The following is a 21,643-nucleotide window of genomic DNA, read 5'->3' on the forward strand; positions in this document are numbered from 1 at the left end:
AGTTGACTGTGCAACCTGAATTTTTTCCTGAGTTGTATACCTGTAGTCAGTTCTCTGGATACCTTTCTCCATCTCTGCTTACTTAATAATGATGAATAATGTACCACCTGTTCCCTGCAGCTTCTCAAGGGGTTAGGACTACCTGCAATTACTATTTAGCAGCAAATTGTGGATAAAGTATATCCATTTTTACATGATAAAATATCTTACTCCTTTTTATCATATTGCATGTCATATTAGATCACATTTAAGCTCTTCTCAGCTTACCAAGTTATAGTTGTTTACTAATAAATAAAGTATGTTTACCTTGGTTTGTTAGGTAATTCCAGGAAACCAATTAAATTGAGATAGTAGCTTCTTTTTTTTTTTTTTTCCTTTATATTTATTTTTTAGTTTTCGGCGGACACAACATCTTTGTTTGTATGTGGTGCTGAGGATTGAACCCGGGCCGCAGGCATGCCAGGCGAGCGCGCTACCGCTTGAGCCACATCCCCAGCCCCGACATAGTAGCTTCTTGATGGGGGAGAGAATTGGGTCATTAGACTAATCTTCCCCATCATTCTACACTCCTTGCACCCTTCATATGTCATATAATATGTCAAAATGCACTAATAATGTATATCATTGAAACTGATCTTTATAAATGTAATTCTTATCATGTCTTTCTCCTGCTCTTTCCTGCTTAATAGCAAATGGCTTCCTTTGGATAAAACCCAAGCTTCCAGTCCTTTCCTAGAGGCCCCGTTATCACCTGCCTCACATCATTTCTGATGGCAGAGCCTGTGATACCTCGTACATGTCAACACTGGCCTTGTTTGTGGACGTGACGAGCTCATCCCTGCCCAGGCCCCTTGCACAGCTCTTCCTCCCACCTGAGAATCCTATCCACATTGTCATAGGTCTAGATTCTGGATGGCCTTTCCTCTTCAGTTCAAGCATCACCTCCCTGCAAAGACTTTTCTTGACCTTCAACCTAAATCGTGTTCTGAACACGTTTCATCACAGTTCTTGTTATTCGTGTATTTTGCTATTCTTTGAAAACCTGTCCCTCCATTATTTATTTCTGATTCTATAGGGCTTAGAAATATGACTGGTGTGTAATAAAATTGTCTATAAATACTCATTGAGTGTACCTGAATGAATACCTGAGTGAATGAAAGCTGCACATAAATAAACAAGTTGATGCAAAAGCCTGAATTTCATAGCTATGGACAGAAAAACTGGGTTGAAGATATATTCAGAAATCCCAGTGGTATCAAGCATTCTACTACTTGCAAAAATCCCACCCAGAGGACAAGAAGTGTACCTTGAAAATGGCCTTAAGGTCTCAATAAAATAGGCAGTGTGGTTGGATTGATGGTTTTCTTACTGCGGTTACTGCCCCACCTGGGGGAGACATGATTTTTTCCTTTGTTGCTTTCTCTTTCTCTGCTTTGGTTGCCTACCATGCTCACTGCTCTTTTCCTGCCTCATCCATTTATTCCACTGTGACACTCTTAAGTGCTGTTATGACTGGGGACTGTGTGGAACATGCTCTTCTTGTTGAATCTGCTTCCTAATGTAAATACGGTGCGTATGCACTGAGGGCCAAAGAGACTGGGTAAAATGATTGCCTTAATCCTAAGAAAAAACCTGCCAGAGTCAAAATAAAGGGCTCATTCACAGAAAGTAAATAAACTTTCTGGCCACTGAGGAATTTTTTAGTATTTTGAATTCTTACAGCCTGCTACTTCAGAAAATGGTAGGCTGAGAAATTCTATGAGATATTGCGATCTCCCCTCTCTGCCTTGATTTCAAAAACCTTGGGGGAAAAGTCTAAAAGTTGTACCATTTACAGACATTCTCATTAAATAATATTCACATTAAAGTGCAGCCTCTGTCCACTAACTCAACACACCTGCCATTTATCTACCCTTTCTAAGACCAAATATCTCACTCTCCTTGAAAATTCTGGACAATACACCTGCTGCATGGAATGCTTACCTCATTTATGTGATCTGAAGCCAGCAGCACCTCTTTCTTTGTGTCTATAAGGATGTGGATGTTATGCATATGTTTCTGTCAGGTATGAACATCATCTGCAAAACAAGGCCTTGAACTATAATCTTTTCCATCTCTGAAAGAACAACACTCATTCATCTCTGTATATGTGTTCCTGAATGATTTATTCACCTTATAGGTTCATATAGGCAGAAAATGGTTTTCTTGGTCACTCCCTGTCACCAAGTGCTATGCAAATTGCAGTTGCTGAGTGAAAAAAATGATGTGTCTCCAGCTCCTGTCACTGTTGCATCTACTTCACATTTTAACCTGCTAAATGTCTCCTTGGTTGATTTTCTGAATCTTTTATATCCCCATCACAGTTGGGCAATTACATATTTCAAACCTTTTTCTCTGACTAAAATGCTACCTCTTCCCTGAGAACTCTCTAAATTTCAGATTTGGGAAGAAAAATCAAAGATCGTTTTGTGCAAATACCATAGAATTATTGGGTCTTTCTAAACTATTTTGCCCCAATAAGTACCCAACCTATACTTGGATTCCTCTAGTGAACAGAGACTTAACCACCATCAGAGGCAACCCATTTAATCTCTGTGTAGCTCATTAGAAAATGCTTCAGATGAGGGCTGGGGATATAGTTCAGTGGGAGAGTGCTTGCTTAGCATGCACGAGACCCTGGGTTCAATTCCTAGTTATCATCCCCTTGCCCCCGCTGCCAAAAAAATGAAAAATAAAAATAAAAAAAAAAGCTTCAGGTGAGCTGAAATTCCACTTCTTGAAGCCATTACCAGTTGGTTCTTGAGTATAGAACTTTTCCTTGAAGACAATGAATTTATCATTTTGCCTGGGTTTCCTTTCCTTTTTCTAAACAGATATTCCTCATGTGACAGTGCTGTGTTCCCTTCTCCTTTGTGCGTTCTCTCCTTTGCTTCCCAATCCTAAAGACAATTAACCAATAAAAAACAATGAAGATCATTTAAAATTAGATTGACTTATGTTCTAACAGGGCAGAGGCAACATCTGCTGAATTTAGTTATTTTCTTTCTGCCAGTGGTCTAGTTGCCAGTAAAGACTCATTTTTATTTATTTACTTATAAAATATTGTATCTAATGTCAGACTAAACCCACTGCATCTTTTTTTCACCTGTATAATTGCTAATTTGCTGAGACATGTTTCTTGTATTCTGTGTTATTATAGTTGCTTGTTTGGTCTTTAATATTGATACTCACTTAATTTCATATTATAGATTCAACCCATCTATGCTACTCCTCAAAGATATTTTTGGATCCTTCTCTTATCATCCCACAATTTGAAAATTCTTTCAGCTTTATATCACCCACAGGATTTCCCCCTAGCTTTATTGCAGTATAATTGGCATATCAAATTGTATATATTTAAGGCATACAGCTTGATGTTTTCCTATACATATACACCCATAAGCTTAATGAGCAGGTGTTCTATGCCTTCATTAAAATCTTTGATGAATGCATTGCCTGGAATAAAATTACCTGTTCTATAAGAACAAATCAAGTATACTGTAGTTATTGGATTTGTTTATTCTAGGAGCTCAGGAAAACACTTTTTGGAGTTTTAGGGAGGATCATATGAAATAAAGAACTCTGAATAGTGCCTGATATTTGGTTATTATATATAGTCAGCAAATATAGTCATTAAGATTCTGTTTTATCCTGTACCTGCTAAGAATTCTTAAGTTTAATTCACATTTGCAGATTTGTTCTTAAAAAATAATTTATTTATTTATTTTTGAGAGAGAGAGAGAGAGAGAGAGAGAGAGAGAGAGAGAGAATTTTTTAATATTTATTTTTTAGTTATCGGTGGACACAACATCTTTGTTTGTATGTGGTGCTGAGGATCCAACCCGGGCCGCACGCATGCCAGGCGAGCGCGCTACGGCTTGAGCCACATCCCAGCCCCAAAATTTCTTTAATTTTAGTCTGAATATCTATTTGGTCCATCTTTAACAATTCTCAGATTTTAGCTACATTATTTATTTATTTATTCATTCACTTGTTTGTTTGTTTTTGGGTACCATGGATTGAACTCAGGGGTACTCGACGACTGAGTCACATCCCCGGCCCTATTTTGTATTTTATTTAGAGACAGGGTCTCACTGAGTTGCTTAGTGCCTCGCTTTTGCTAAGCTGGAATAAAATTACCTGTTCTATAAGAACATATCAAGTATACTGTAGTTATTGGATTTGTTTGAACTCAAGATCCTCTTGCCTCAGCCTCCCAAGCCGCTGGGATTATAGGCTGTGCCCACTACATGATTATTTTAAAAGAGAATATTCTTATCCCTCCCTAAGTACTTATTGCTTTTCAATTAATTTAGTATTACCTTCTGTGTCTGTAAAGGATAATTTAAAGCTGACATTTAATTATTTTTGTGATTACAAGAAATAAATGTTTATTGGAGAATTTTGGATAATAAAAAATAGAAGAAAAAACCATGGAAAAGGATGTGTTTTAATATTTTCATTGAATTCTTAGGCAGTGGACATTTATACAGTTGAAAGAAACCTTACCAAATTCGCAATTCTCTAAGGTGCAGATTCTTAAAGTTTTTTTTTTTTTTTTTTTCCTTTCTCCTAAGGGAATATATACTCTATTGAACTAAAAAGCATGCTATGAATACTAAATTTCATTTTTTCTTTACACCTTTTGTTGCTAGCTAGATATTCATCCCCTAATCAAGATAATCGGAACCCTTTGTGATTGAAAATCAATAGATCTCCAGGGTCTTTTAAAGTTGGAGTCATTTGAGCTCTGTTTTTGCCTAAGAAGAGCATGAATGCAGGTATCTTTTAGATTTTCCCTTTTACTTGTTCTTCAAAATGTTTCTTTCTTTTAGGCAAGGTAGAATCACAGTAACCTACCTACAACTGAATGAAGAGCTCCCCTGCTCTGCAATTTGATAGGGAGTAGGTGAATTGTGTGTTAAGTATAAGTAAATGCTACCCCCCACCCTTGCTCCTTTTCTTCCTTTCCTCCCTCTTTCTGGGGATCAAACCCAAGGTCTCACATATGCTAGGCAAGTGCTTTACCACTGAGCTCTATTCTCAGTTTTAAATAAGTATCTTGTATCTTGTTTTATGGTTATATTGTGGGCTCTGATTTAATGTTATGGAATATTTTCTGTCATTTTGATTAAATTAGACAGTCATTCAATCATCTTGTTCGAATTGGGCATTTGTTAAAAAAGAAGCAACTTTTATTTATACCTGTATTGTCTGTCTTGACTTCTAGCTTGGTGTTTGGAACATCTCCTGTCTTTGGACCTCCTAAAACTTTGCAGAGAGTATCCTGGTTTTGTACACTCCTGTTATTTATTTTAAGATAGACATATTTGTAGTCACCTTCAAATCATAAGCTTTTTTTTTTTCCATCACAAAGTTTCCACTTAAAGTTTCAAGCAGTTTCTCATTTTACAACCAGTAGACCCTGCAGAATGCTTTCTGTGTGAGTGCCAAGGGTGCTGATGTAGGGTGCAGAAGTGTGGCATGTTCTTTGCCTTCCTTCTGGCTGAGCTGACCAGATTCCTGGAAGTGGGAGCCGCCAGATAAAGCAGCCAGAGACCTCACCAAGTCGAGTCTTAAGTCCAAGGTGGAGGCAGCTCGTTATGTTCAGGCATACATGTGGCAGTGGGCTATTAGGCTGACGGACAGAGCTCTTTGTAACCACAGACTGTATAGGCCCCGGGGAACTGCCCTTGGCTTCTTTATTTGTGAATCAAGGCTGTGATTTCTAGATGACTAGATTCCAAAGGGCAGAAATTTTGTCTACCTTTGTAACTAGCTTTGAAAATTACAAGACAAGCTCTGCTGAAGTTCAAAAGTGGATTATATGTAATTGTTTTATGATAATGATGATGGTTTAATAATAAAGTTTAGATAATTATGTGAAGAATGGAAATCTGGGAAATTGTTCTATTTGTTACCTAGGACTCCTAAAATGAAATTGTTGGTTTATTTACTTATTTTTCTGGTTTTGGGGATTGAACACAGGGACACTCTACCACTGAGCCACATCCCTAGACCTTTTTATTTTTTATTTTGAGATAGATTCTCACTAAGTTGCCCAGGTTGGTCTCAAACTTGCCATATTCCTCTCTCAGAAGGAGTGCTGGCATTACAGTATGTGCCACCAAGCCCCACTACTTCTTTATAATAGTTATGATCACATGAATATTTCTCTCATGAATTGTATTATGGCATGAAGCTCAATTACTAGTCAATCTTGTGATTGATTGATTCCTTCCTTTCTTCCTTCCCTCTCTCCCCCTCCTTCCTTCCTTCCTTCCTTCCACTGAGGATTGCAACCATAGGGTCTTGCGTATGCTAAGCTCTACCATTAAGCGACCATCCCCAGCCCTGTAGTTTATTATTATTATTATTATTTTTATGAAGATTTGACACTCAAATACTATATTTGACAATATGGTAGGTCTTAAAGTGGATAGAGAAATAACTCTTTGGCTTAGAGTGGCAATAAGAATTCTTTTTTGTTTTTTAGATAGGTGTTTTGAGAAAATATATAATATATTTCTAAACTGCAAGGAACTTAAGAAATTTTACTGGACAATGATCCCACACATCCTTTAACTTTTATGTACTATTTCTAAAACTTAATATATTTAAAAGTGAATTCCTGTTTTATCTTTCTTATAGTCTGCCCGTCTCTTTTGATAGCAGTTCTGTCCTTCCACTTGTTGCTCAGGACAAAATCCTGAAGCCGTCCTTGGCTTCATACTCCGTCCCCTTTTCCATCAAGATGTCCTACTGGCATATCTTCAGTTGGTATCCAGATTCTACCACTTCCATTGTAGTCACCTGGTTTGAAGCACCACTGCCTCTCACAAGGTCTGACCAGATAGACTCCTAACGGATATCTCAGCTTCTCCCCTGGCTTCTCTAAAGTCTACTGTTTAAATGGTTTAACACTTTAAACATGCAAGGTATATCATGTCATTTATCTGCTCAAAACCCTATGTGGCTCCCAAGCCACTCAAGGTAAGGGCCAATATCTTTCTAATGTCCTGTTACAAGATCTCGTGTTATCTGACTTCATTGTTTCACTGGCCACTTGGCTTTGTCCCTTCACTCCAGGCACACATCCATATACATGCCTTGGAATTAGCTGTTCTCCTCTCCTGGAATGCTCTTTCTCCACATGGCTGATGGCTTTCTCCCTTACCTCCATCATTTCCTTCCTCAGATATATTACTTTCTCAGTGTGTCTACCCTCATCATCCTACTTAAAAATAGAACCCCCCCCATCTCCTTATTCTGATTTGTTGTATTTTTGCAAAGCGCTTACAACCTTAAAATCATTTACTTATATATTTATTCTTTAGTGTAATAGAATTTAAGCTTCACAAAGGCAAGCTTCACAGTTATTTGTGCTTGCTTTGTTTGCTTAGCCTAGAACATTGCTCAATTAATATTTATCAGTATTGTCAAATGGATAAATAAAGGAAATCTAAATAATTGGATGTAGATTTGGCTGCTGGAATGATTCTCTACTGGTGATAAATACTCGAATGATTTATCTTTGATTAAATGGCTATAAGAATAAATTTGATAGGCAGTTTACTTGGATGGAAAGGTCTCACTTGTTAAACCTACACCTGACTTTAAACCCTACTACTTACTGACATAGTTTCTTCTTCTTCTTTTTTTTTTTTTTATTAGAACATTCTAGTTATACATAATAGTGTTCATTTCTGATATAGTTTCTCTATTTTTTTGGGGGTGGTGCTGGGGCCAAACCTAAGGCCTTGTGCATACTTCATTCTGCCATTGAGTTATACCCTTAGCCCTAATTTTTGTACTTTAAAAAAAAATATTTTTAGATGTTGAAGGACCTTTATTTTATTCATTTATTTGTGTGTGGTGCTGAGAATTGAACCCAGTGCCTTACTGATGCTAGGCAAGTGCTCTACCACTGAGCCTCAGCCCCAGCCCTAGTTTCTGTATTTTTGACATAAGGAAGATAATATCTATCCTATAGGGTTTTTGCAGAGATTAAATCAGTTAACATATGTAATATTTTATAGTAAGATGACACTTTGGAGGACTTCATGAAATAGTGGCTATTATTATTAGCAATCTCATCTTCCTTGGGAAGATTATGATGGGCTCGCAGAAGGAGAGTACATTCTATCAAACATTCAAGGGAAAAAAGTATTACCAATCTGTAAAATCTGTAAAACAAAAAGAAAATAAACAAACAAAAAATAAGCAGAAGAAATAATTCCCAATTATTTTTAGGAGGTATGCATTAATTCCATTAACCCTTCCCCCCTCAACCCAAAATACAGCAACTATACCAGTAAGTGGCAGGGCTTAAAGTCAGGTATGACCCTAACAATACACACTACAATATAAAAACAAAGAAAATTACAGAATAATAGTCTTAATGAAAAAAGCACTTTTTTTTTTTTTTTTTTGGGTACTGGGGATTGAACACAGGGATGCTTGACCACTGAGCCACACAACCCCAGCCCCTTTTATTTTTAATTTTGAAACAGGGTCTCACTAAGTTGCTTACAGCCTTACTAAGTTGCTGAGTCTGGCCTCGAACTTGCCATCCTCTTGGCCCTGTCTCCCAGGTTGCTGGAATTATAGGTGTGTACTAACATGCCCAGCAAAAAGTACAAATATCTTAACAAAATAGCAATAAAATCCAGTGACATATGTAAAAAGATGATAATAGGAACAGGTAGGGTGTATAGACGATTTCAAAGGTTGTTTAACTTTTGGCATTCAATCAATGTTATTTCCTATATTAATGTAATAAAGGAGAAAAGCCATATCATTACTTCAATATATACAGAAAAAAATTTGACAAATTCAATACCATTCATAATAAAAAAATCTCCAGCAAATTAGGCATAGGAAAGGATTTTTTTTCAATCTGATAAAGGACATATATAAAAAACCAAGAGTTAACATAATACTGAAAAGAGAAATACTGACTGCTTTGCCCCTAAACAGTAATGTCTACTTCACTCACTTCCTTCAACTTATACTAGGAGTTTTAGTATGATGGTAGAAATAAAAATGAAAAACTTGAAGGTCATAATAAAAAAAGTAAAACCTTTCTCTATTTTCAGGTGACATGAATATTTAGGTAGAAAACCACAAGAATTTTACAAGTTAATTATTAGAATTATTAGAATTCTCAGGCTATAATGTCAATATACAGAAATCAATTGTATTTCCATATATTTAGGTTATAAAATATATAAATTCCATTTTATAAGAATTATAAAATATATAAATTCCACTTTAAATACAATTAAAAACAGGAGTAAATTAACAAAAGATATTCAATACTGTTGCTTTTAAAACCACAAGATACTACTTAAAATACAATAAGATTTAAGTAAATTGAGAATTATACCATATTTATAGATCGAAAGACTCAATCATTGTCATAATCTTAGTGTGCTCTTTTGTAGAAATTGAAAAGCTGATTCTAAACTTTGTATGGAAATGAAAAAAAGGTAGCACACAAAAATGCTTGAAAAAGAACAAAGTTTGGTCAGACAGGGTGTTGTGCTCCTGTAATCACAGTGATTGGGAGGCCAAGGCAGGAGGAGAACAAGTTTGAGGCCAGCCTCAACAACTTAATGAGGCCCCAAGCAACTTAGTGAGATCCTGTGTTGAAATTCAAAATAAAAAGAACTGGGGATAATATAGTTCATTGGTAAAGTACCCCAGGGTTCAATCTCCAGTAACAACAACAACAAAACAACCAACCACATAAACAAACCAAACCAAAACAAAAAGAACAAAGTTGGAGGACTCACACTACTTGACCCAAAACTTATTATAAAGCTTGAATTATCAAAACAGTTTGATATTTGCCTAAGGAGGGACAGATTAATGGAACTAAATAAAGAGTTGAAAATTGAGATCCACCCTTTATGGTCATCTGATTTACTGTAAAGGTACCAAAGCTATCAAGTAGAGAAAGGAAAATGTTTTTAAAAAATGATGGTGGAAAAATAAAAAAGTAACCCCCCCCCACACACACACACTGGTGGAACAACTAGATATCCATATAGATACAGATTTATATATCTGTCATATAATGTGAACAAAGAATCTCCACTTCTGCTTCACATAAAACACAAAAATAAACTCAACATGTTCTCACAACTGAACATAAAAGTAAACCCAACAAGACTTACAGATAAAAACAGGAGAGTATTTTTGCTATATTCAGGTACAAAAGGATGTTTTAGATCTCAGAAATTAATAACTCTACAAATTGGCAATTAGATGCCATCAAATTTAAAACTAGTATTCATCCAAATAAGCAATTAAGAAAATGAATAGGCAAACCTCAGACTGATGGAGAATATTTGCAAAATGTGTGTTTTTTTGGCAATGGACTTTTAATTTACAATATATACTCACAAAAATTCCCCCAAGTCAATTATAAAAAGACAATCAAGGTTTTACAAAATGGGTGAAATATTTAAATAGACATTTAGAAAGGAAGACACAAAAATGACTAAAGACCCTGTAGGAAAGTGCTGAATATTCATCATCAGGTAAATGCAAATAAAACCATAATGAATGAGAATTACCCAACCACCAGAATATGTCTAAGTATATATATGAAAACATAAATATATAAATGAAAAAGTATATACATTTTGTATATTTATGTATTTTCCTTTGCTGGAGATGAATCTGGGGACTAGTATATTGTAGACATGTGCTCTCCACTGAGCTACATTCCCAGCCCAAAGATTTAAATTAAAACTCCCAAATTGTTAAGGATTGGAAATATTTGAAATTCTCATATGAAGTTGACGAGGTTGTTAAAATGATATGATTCCTTGGGAAAGTGCCTTAGCAATGTCTGAAAAGATTGAAATTATAACTACATTATGACCCAGCGATTCTATTCCTAGGTATTTACACAAAAGTCAGGAAACATATGTCCAGAGAAAGACTTACATATGTTCATAACAGGCTTATTCATAATAGCCTCAAGCTAAGCAAGGCTCAGGTGTCCATCAATAAGAGAATGTATACACAAAGCGTTACATGACCATATAATGGAATACTATTCAACAATAACAAAGGAATTACATAATGCACTAAAAAAATTTTAAAAAGGAATGACATTGATATACACAACATGAATGAGACTTAAAAATATTATGCATCGTATATCTGCATAAAAAAGAGTTTGTCCCTTGGTTGAAAGGGTGCAGTGACTGACTGGGTAGGCAAATGAAGGAACTTTTTAAATTTAGAGTGGTGGTGGTATTCTATATCCTCACAGGAGTTTGAATTGCATAGGTGTATGCATTCATCAAAACCCATCAAATGGGGGGCTGGGGATGTGGCTCAAGTGGTAGCACGCTCGCCTGGCATGCGTGCGGCCCGGGTTCGATCCTCAGCACCACATACAAACAAAGATGTTGTGTCCACCAAGAACTAATAAATAAATATTTAAAAAAAAAAAAAAACCATCAAATGGTACATTAAAGATTTGGCATTTCATTTAGATGTGAATTTTAAGGAAAAAGTTAAACAAGTATTGAAATTTAGTGACTAATATTCTTTCATAAATGTTTAGAGGTCAAGTTTACTAAGGTCTGCAACTTTGAAATGAACCACAGAAATAAAGGAGAAGAATTAATAAACAAATAGATGGTTGGATATTAGATAGTATGTGAAGGAGCCAATATAATGTTAATTGTAGAAGCAACATGGTAAGTATCAGGGTGTTCATGGTGTGATTATTCCAATTTTTCTTTGTGTTTGAACAATTTTCATAATAAAGTGTGGAACAAAAGGCTTTGCTACTAAAGTCCGAGACCTACTCTTGGGTAGGTCTTTAGATATGAAAAACAGCATTTGTGTGTGTGCGCAATTATTAAATATTGCATTCCAAAGAGTATGTTTTTATTTTGTTGAGGATGCAGTTGCTATGCTCTGTCCTCAAAGAGGACATTTTTTATATTTATTTTTTATACTTGACACAATAGACAAGTCAACAATGTCAATTTGATTCAGTTTGAGGCAAATTTTTGAGGCAAGTTACCTCAGATTTCTGGGTTCAATATCTAGAAAAAATAATCGCAACCACAGATTAGTTATTAAGATTTTTTGTAATATAAAGGCAACATAAATATTTAGGAGGAAATGTTATTATATATCTGATATATCTGATTTTAATCCTAAATTAAAAATAAGTAAATCATTATTTATGTCTCTCAGAAGTAGTTCTCTTAAAGTTACTTCTTACTTTTTCTAAAATATGGTACCATATTTTTATATTAGGAAAGTATGAGAACTAAATGATAATTTAATTTGTTTAATTCTACCTGTGAATTAAATGAAAATACTTATCTTTTAACTTGGGGGGAAAAACTAGGACAAATAAACCAAACATAGCAAAGAAGAAGAAAAACATTCTGAGGAGTTCTTCTACAGAGTATTTCCCTCCCATCTTTTAGCCATAATTTTTTTTACAGTTAAAAAATATCTCCAGGAAATAACAGTAAGTGGAATTTCACATCTTTGGCAATGATATATTATGTTACTAGTCAATATGAACTAAATAAAAAAGGAAAGTTTCATTTTAAGGTAAAGAAAATATGGGGATTTTATAGAAACTTACCAGAAGCATTCCTGTCTCTGAGAGTGGCTAGGAAGAAACCTGTAAACCTGATTCAAACAGAGTCTTCAGTGTCCTGGTCAGGACTGGACAGTCTGTGTCTGTCAAAAAACGTTTTCATCGAACTCTACCAGGTCTCGAAAATGAAGGCACTTCCTGGTGCCAGTTCACCAACCAAAGCTTTCTAATCTCCTAGCTGGAGTTTTTAATCAGATTTTTTTTTCCCAAGGGGGAATCTGTAAAGAATAAAAAAAGAGAGGAAAAAAAAAAAAAGAAAGAAAAAAGCTATTTCCTTGTGAAGAATCAAGAAGGAAACAGGAAACTGTATGAATGAAATTGTTTACTTTTTTCTATCACACACCTATCTGTAAATACCACAATATATACAGCCTGGGGCAAGCAAACATTGTTCCTTGGCTCACACACACATGAGATTCAACAGGTGGTTCATAGCAGTGACGTGTCTGAACACAGGTCAATTTCTACAGCATTCTTTAACTTTAATGATAACAGCCAAGCTGACTAGATGAAAGTTTGGCAAACAATTAACTTTCCTAACCCTGTTTACCTTGGAACTTTATAGGTGGTTGCCAACTTCTGTCTTGGTTTTTATTGTTGTCTTTAACTGTCCTTTCTAAAAAGTTTTTTTTAAATGTATTTTTTAGTTGTAGTTGGACACAATACCTTTATTTATTTACTTATTTTTATGTGGTGCTGAGGATTGAACCCAGGGCCCCGCATATGCTAGGTGAGCACTCTATCACTAAGCCAAAACTCTAGCCCTTAACTGTTTTCTTTTGCTGTTTACTCTGGCAATGAGGAGATCTCACTTCTTTACTTTCCTCTTATTCATTATTTTTATCTTAAAAGTGTTAATTAATTCATCAAGGACTAAGAGCAACAATCTGGAAAGACTTTAGCAATATATAAGTGTTCCCAAGCTGACACCTTTTGAATGGAGGAGATTGGTAGAAGGGTTGCTAAATTCATGTGTGCCCTACATATTCTTTGTAGGTTGAATAGTTTTGCACATAGCATGAGCTCTCTCATCTTTAAATATATGAAAATGCTATGGTTAATTAGTCATAAAAAATAAGCATTTGGAGCAACTGAGGTTGTGAAGTACATTCTCTGGCAAATTGTGCTTACCATTCCTTCTCACCTTCTTTCATGGCTGTGTTGTTTCAAGCAATGGACTGTCCACATGTCCACATCTAATGCCGAGCATTTCTCTGCACTTTGATTCTTTAGCTCTAACAATTTGCTGAATAGTTTTATATAGAAGCTCTTTTGGCTTCTTAAACTTATTATTTTTAAAGCATGGTATTTTTTCTCAAATTTAATCTTTCTGTCCTGTCCAATATAATAGTTACAGTCACATGTTGGAAAATAGCTAGTCAAAATTGAGTGTGAAATACATGGAGTTATAGGTTGAAATGATGATATTTTGGTATATGGGATTAAATTAAATACATTAAAATTAATTTTACTGTTCTTGCTTTTTAAAATGTGACTATTAGAAAATTTATAATTACATATGTGCCTTATATTTTTATTGAGTAACACTGCTTTAGACTTTCCTAAGTCTCTCACTTGAAGTCAAAACCTGATGCCATCTTGGATTCCTCTGTTTTTCTTCAAATTCAAGACTTTTCTCATGATTTCTCTTATAGTCAACTTCTCCATTCATGCACATGGCTGGCATATGGCACTGTGATCATTACACCTAGACCTTTCATCATCTAATAGTCATTTTTTCCCCCTTAATATTTTAGATCTTTTGCTCTGACATCCATTAATATATTTGAAGGGTGTTCATCTAGGCTTCTTACCATAGGTAGGTGTGTATATGTATAATTTATGTGCATATGAGTCACATTTTATATATTCTTTTTTTAAGTACTGGGGGGCTGAACCCAGAGGAGCTTTACCATTGAATTACACCTCCCATCCTTTTTATTTATTTTTTTTTAAATTTTGACACAGGGTCTTACAAAGTTGCTGAGGCTGGCCTCAGACTTAAGATCCTGCTGCCTCCAGTCTCCTAAGTAGCTGGGATGACAGGTGTATGCCACTATGCTTGGTTATAATTTTATTTAATAGATTCTCCATTTAAAAATTTCCTCTCCCATCTGATGTCTGTATATTTCAGGCATTTATATCCTTTTGTTCATTTTTCTGTTTTAGCACTTATCCTGCTCATATTGGGCTCATATGTTCATACTGGGCTTTTTCCTTTCCTGCCCATACTGATGTTCATATTTGGTAAAAAGCTTAGCAACTGCTGCTATACTCCTACGTGTGATTTAATCCCAAACTGAAGGAGAGTGGTACCTCATTTCAGTTGTGATGTTGCTTGCTCTGGAGAGTTGCATTTGAGTTGGTGTGTACTGCTTATAGGTTTTAAGAGAAATGGTGTGGGTGGCCTAGCCAGCATATGAGTAGGAAATCATGGGCAAAGTTGAAATGGTAGGTGTCAGAAAAGTCGAGTTAGGATCATGTTGTCAAATAGCACCAAGTTTGTGTGCAAAATCCGCAGCTTGGATATTGAAGACGTGGGGGATGGTGAAGCCTAGAGGATGGGCGGCTAAGATGGGATATCACCACATTGGGAAGCTTATTTTCTCCATGTGTGATTTCAGTCAGTTCAAAACTGTTATGGGAGAGAATCAGATGTGTTCATATGAAGCTCGAATCCTGATACCATACCTTATGGTCTCTAGGCATATTAGGGATTAATGTGACATTAACCTTCCCTCTCTGGGGCACACTTTTTTGGAAGACCCTATCTTTCCACAGTTCAGAGAAAATTGAAGTTTAACATTGTCTTTTTTTTTTGTTGTTGTTGTTGCTGGGGATTGAACCCAGGGCCTCCCGCATGCTAAGCATATATACCCACAGCCCCTGAGAACTTGATTTTTTACTAAGAACTTAATCAGTAGAAAATATACTTCAAAAAGGATCCAGTGCTACCTTTTAGACAGTTTAGTTTCCATTTCAAGTTCAGCTGGGAAAAGAAAAAAGGAGGAGGAGAATTAACAAGGATGAAAATGGTGAGGGCTGAGGATGAATTTGATTTGGAAAACCTGAACATTTGTTGGAGCACTGATGTCTAACTTTTGTCATTCTTTAAAGTCTTTATATTATCCAGATTTTACAAACTAAACCTAAACCTTTGGTCTTAAGTTAAAAAAAAAAAAGGTTTACAATCAAAGTTTTAAAAAATGCACATAACACCCTGAGATATAATTATGTGGATTTTGAAAAGCTCTCCAGTTTGTAAAATCTGGAAGGTATAAAAGTCTGCCATCTTCCCCACAGTACCAGAAGTATCACATGGATGTCTGAAAAAGCAAGAGAAGTTGAGATAGGGAAACTAATAGCTCTCTCACAGTCCATGTTGGTCACAGAACTGTATGGTTCTGTAGGATTCTTTCGTCAGCCTTCTCAACAGTACTCCAATGATAAAAAATCCCTAACAAATTAGAAATAGAATGGGTCTTCTTCAATCTGACGAAGGGCTAGAACCCTAGAGTTAACACCATACTTGAAGATGAAAGATTGAATGTTATCTCTGCAGAGCAACACTATCCACTTCAACTACTTTAACATCATACTGGAAGTTCTAGCCAGTGCCATAAGATGTGCCCTGCATACTTCCACCTAGAAGTTGCCTCCTTTTGATTAAGTTTTTAAGTATAGGGAATATACTAGTTTTTGAGGTAATCTATTCCATATTTGGGGAGTTCTGACTATTAGAAAAGCCCAACTTACATTAAAGTAAATTTCACTGCCCTGAAATTTCTGCCCGAAAGGTATTTTCAAACTTTGAGGTTCATAGAACACTTTATTCTTTCTTCTACCTGAGAGCGATTGGAATATCTTAAGACAGCTGTGCTGTTCTGAGATTTGAGTATGCTAATTATTTTATTTGCTTTTGCTTATGTGATAAAATCAGATCCCCTAAAACTCCGCGTCTTTTGTTTAAAAACTTGCTAGTTTGCTAAGTGTGCATCCAGGAAGTGCAGTGTACAGAGGAATGTACAGTGTCCACAGGGGTTCCCTTCATCACACCACAGGGCAGGAATATTGCCTCTTCATTCTGGACAGTGTTCCTTCCTTAAACAGGAAATACATTGTAAAACAGAATTTTAATGTTATATGTTATGTAATCTAGTTATAAAATAAATTTATACAATGAATTAGTATTCCCAAGTCTACTTTGCACCTGGGGAAGGTAAACCAGACCTTTTCTGTTCTCTACTGTTGAAAATAGTTTCTTTGAAAATAAATGAAGGTACTTTCATTGTTTTTCCCCTAGTGCATTTTATTAATTTTTGCACAATATCAGGTCCATCTGACTCTGTCATTAATGTGTATGCTACTTCCCCCAGTTTTGTGTCTTTCACAAACTTGATAAGCACATTGTTTTCTCTAAGTTACTGGTAGAGCTCTTGAAAAACATGGGCTGAAGATAACCCTAGAAATCTATAATCTGATTTAAATCTATTAATCAACACTCTGGTTATGTTACTTAATGGCTATTTATCCTTCTATGGACATTATCATCCACTTAATCTTCTCTATTTAATTGCACATCATCCTGAGGACACTATCAAGGACTTGCTGGCAGCCAGTTATGCTATTTTGTTGATTACTCCAAGTTGAATCTAGGAAATAGAGTTGGTCTGACATCAGTTGTTCTTTATAATGTATTGTGTCTACTCTAGGGGTTTGTACTTGTTTCTTTTAACAGTGAGCAATCTTTTGGAGTGATATGCCTTTGGACTTCAATTTGGGAACCCAGAATGCTTGGACCTCTTAAACTAGAGTGAGGGTATAGGGTGAAAACAATTATTATTATTATTATTATTATTATTATTATTATTTTTGAGTAGAGAACTTTATATTTTTTTTCAGGGTGTTTGAGACAACTTCTAAACTTGAACCCTAAAGAGATAATTTTGGTTCTGTGTCCTTCTGAGTTTTATTTCAAGGAAAATTCTACTTTCACATGTGGTATAAATAATACATGTAAAAAATAAGAAAGCATTTATAACCTCAGAATCTGAAAGCAGCATGGAGAAAATTTTCCTTACATATAAACTGTATATATTTTTTAATACCTCTATTTATTTATTTATTTATTTATTTATGTGGTGCTGAGGATTGAATCCAGGACCTCGAACGTGCTAGGCGAGCACTCTACTGCTGAGCCACAACCCCAGCCCCTATAAATTTTATTTTAATTTGCATTTTATATTAATGAAATTAACAATTTGAAAGGTACACAGCATAAATTCTGGTTCTCATTTTTAGCCTTATAGTTACTAAATACAACCAATGTCTCTAGTTTTTGTGTGTATCCTTCTAGAGATACTTTATGCATATGTAATCAATTTTATATAAAAATACTATGCATTTTTTTATCACAAGTGATAGATTGTTACACAAATTTTTCTGCATTTTAATTTTTATATTTACTATATTATGGAGATTCTTCTAAGACATGAACTTTCTTAAATAGTTATGATGGTTTACTATTCTAAATGCCACATTAAAATATTTTCTTCCTGTGCTGTGGTGGCTTGTTTTTTTTTTTTTTTTTTTTTTTTAGTATTAAAATATTAAATATCACATCATTTTAAAATAAAATAAAAATATCTTAAAAGATAAGTTAACACTGACCACTAGATGGTGCTGTCACTACAAAGAAATGAAGTCTATGCTGCACATCTTTTAAAAACAATTTGTACATCTTAAGGAAAATACTGATTATTATTAGAACTGTACTGAATAAAAAGTAAAAGCTAAACTTCTAGGTACTATCCCCCAAAGGCAGTCACAATAAGCACACAGAAGATTTTCTTTCTGGTTATTTTATCTATATTGTTTACATATGTGTGTACATAAAAAAAAAAAAAAAAAACCCTAATGTATACTGTAGTTCTTTTCAGATCAGTACACATAGACTAATTCCATTTATCAATAAAATTTATTGAATTAATTGTTTTAAATGGTCAGAAGGTTATAAAGTGTATCTTTTTTTTTTTTCATCTCTAAGAGTAGGTATTTAGGTTGTGTCTGGGGTCTTGCTGTACCAAAAAATGGTGTAGAAATCATCCTTATATATTAATCCTGGTGCACTGGGAATAGAAGTCTAGGTTGGATATAATTTTTTCCTCAGAACTTTGAGGGCATTATCTTCCATGAATTAACGATGCTAGCACTGCAGATAAACACTTAGAGGTGCCATTCTGATTCCTGATTCTATTCAAACCCTTTGAATCTGATCTCTTTATATCTATCCCTCTTGCTTTCTCTACTTCAAGTATCATTCTTTATTCCCAGTGTTCTGAATGCACCTGATAATGTCCCTGTGCATCTTTTTTATTCCCCAAACATTGTTTTGAGCCCTTGGTGAGACCATTCATCTGGAAACTTACATCCTTTCATTATGGAAAATGTTCTTGTATTAGTTCTTTGGTAATTTTCTCTCCTCTATAGTATCTGTTTTCTCTTTCAAGAACTTCTATTATAAAGGTGATCCACCTCCATCTGAATCAATATTTTATTTCTCTTTTACTATCATGCCTAAAGTTAATTTTTGTCTTGAGCTGTGATAGATTTTTATCAGGGGTCCCATAATATGTTTATCCAGTTTAGAAATTTATAGATGTGTATGTTTGGAAACATGGGTAATGAATCAAAATAACAAAGGATCAGAAATGAAGGCTCATGGAGGGAATGACATCATGATGGAATCCTAATCTCAGAGCTCTGATGGTTGATTTAGGGGACATAAAAACAGAAGTATTTCTTTTGCCCATTTTGCAGGCTTCTCCTATGGTGCCATCTGAGGATGACAAGGGATGACATTTATCCAATAATCAGGTATGTAACTTCTCTTTGGGTCCTGCTTGGAAATATGTAGCAAACAGCTCAGTCTCCTTTTTTTTTTTGGTAATCTTTTGAAAATTTCTTTTTAGATGTTGATGGACCTTCCTTTATTTATATGCGGTGCTGAGAATTGAACCCAGTGTCTCACATATACTAGGCAAGTGCTGTACCACTGAGCCACAACTCCAACGTCAGTCTCCTTTATTAATCCTGGTGCACTGGGCATAGAAGTCTCTACTTCAAGGATCATTTCTTTATTTCCAGTGTTCTGAATGCACCTGATAATGTCCCTGCGAAGTTGGACTCCTTTATTAGTCCCAAGGCAACATATTTCAGGCAAATCTCATTCAGTCTTTGCAGGGCATTTAAACTTCATTTTTATTCAGAAGAATCAGAAAGAGAAAGGATGGATATTTGCTTAACATGGGAAATAGGCACTTCAGTAGTAGGGGAAAAGAAACCCTAAAAAATTTGCCGTCAGTGTAGAGTTATAATCCCAACAGATATTGACCATTCTCTGCCCTGTCACTTTCTCTCTCAATTCAGAAGGTATACTGTGGTAGCAAAATTCTAAAATACCCCTCAAAATTTTCCACTCCACTGGTGTGCATGTCCTAATTAATCTCTGGAAGTATGAACATGATGGATTTTACTCCATGATAAGGTTATCTTACCTCTCCCAGTTAAACTTGAAGTAGGGAGGTAGTGCCGGTGGCCTGACCTAATCACATGAGCACTTTAAAAGTAGTTTTCTCCAGCTGGTCAAAGAAAGAAAGTTAGAAATCAGAAGTGCAAGAAACATTTGACACACCATTGTAGGTTTAAAGATGGAGGGAATCTTATGGCACAGAATTGAGAATGGCCTGGAGGAACTGAGAGTGGCCCCTGGTGGAAAGCCAGAAAGGAAATTGGTACCTCAGATCTACCACTGCAATGAACTGAATTCTTCAAACAGCAAGAATGAATTGGGACCTGTAATTCCAGTGTCTCAGGAGGCTGAGGCAGGAGGATTGCAATTTCAAAGCCAGCCTCAGCAACATAGCAAGGCCCTGTCTCAAAATAAGAAATAAAAAGGGCTGGGGATGTGGCTCAATGGTTAAGTGCCTCTGGGTTCGATCCCTGGTTAAAAAAAAAAAAAATGGAAATAGATTTTTTTCAGAGCCTTCAATGCAAATTTAATCCAATTGATACCTTAATTTAAATCTTGAGATACCTTGAATATAGAATTCAGTCATGTATAACCTGTGACCTATTAAAAAGTGGGCTTTTAAATTGGTATTGCTTTAAACAGTTATGTTTCTGGTAAATTTTTTACCCAACAATAGAAAACCAATAAGTATCTGTGACTATCAAAAATAAAAATGTTCCAGAAATTTAACTTGGAGGTCACCTTTTTGACTGGTGCTATTAATAATTACTCGGAAGTGTATTGTCTTTAAATGCAAGCATATATTGGATCACACCAATCATCAAATATAAACAATTAATGAAAAAAGTGTTGGGAGCACCCCAACTAGCATTCAGTGAACACAAATTAAACACTATAAGCACATCACACAATCCTAGGGCAACCACAAGCCCCAAAATACCTCCGATGCCACACGACTTCTCTTAGCCAAAGAACAGATGTTGTCCTTGTCTGGTGGTTCTCTCCAGCTGATGGTTGAATGTCAGGAAATGGTGGAGTTGATCTGGGGACAGACAGCAAGATGGCCAGACTTGCTAATGTCCTCAGATCAGCCTCATTGATTTGGCAGGATGAATGATTTAAATATTGTTCCAAGTTGGTGGTGTATGTTGGTGATTAGTTACACCCGGTAAAAGTCTATGTCCATTGGTTATGTCCAGTGAGATAATGTAATTGCAACAGGGCATGTTCTTTGCGCATGTCCGTGGAGCTGTGCTCCCTATCAATTGTAACCAGCCATTGATAAGTGTGCCTATGGCTAGTGCTCCTTACAGCTCCTTATCAACTGCAACCAGACACCACTAAGCATGCTTATGGTTGCTGTTCCTTATGGCCAGCGATTTAGTGAGTCCCAGCATGTCCCAACATGTCTATGGCAGATGTTC

At 35.5% G+C, this 21,643-nt stretch overlaps 1 long non-coding RNA gene across 3 annotated transcripts; it reads right to left on the minus strand.

Annotated features, from left to right (window-relative positions):
- Nucleotides 1-7,867: 7,867 nt before the first annotated feature.
- On the minus strand, nucleotides 7,868-21,357 carry LOC114085708 (uncharacterized). 3 transcript variants are annotated; one of them, XR_003581540.3, is made up of 5 exons: nucleotides 21,160-21,357; nucleotides 20,245-20,328; nucleotides 15,644-15,677; nucleotides 12,674-12,906; nucleotides 7,868-8,225 (listed from the first exon to the last, which is right to left on the minus strand). It is a non-coding gene; the product is annotated as an uncharacterized lncRNA (long non-coding RNA). The 3 variants fall into 3 exon arrangements; XR_003581539.3 differs by lacking the exon at nucleotides 15,644-15,677 and having other exon boundaries at nucleotides 21,160-21,355; XR_003581541.3 differs by lacking the exons at nucleotides 7,868-8,225; nucleotides 12,674-12,906; nucleotides 15,644-15,677 and adding an exon at nucleotides 16,579-16,789 and having other exon boundaries at nucleotides 21,160-21,352.
- Nucleotides 21,358-21,643: the final 286 nt, after the last annotated feature.

The sequence above is a fragment of the Marmota flaviventris genome, chromosome 3 (genome assembly GCF_047511675.1).
Source record: "Marmota flaviventris isolate mMarFla1 chromosome 3, mMarFla1.hap1, whole genome shotgun sequence".
Classification (NCBI taxonomy): domain Eukaryota; kingdom Metazoa; phylum Chordata; class Mammalia; order Rodentia; family Sciuridae; genus Marmota; species Marmota flaviventris.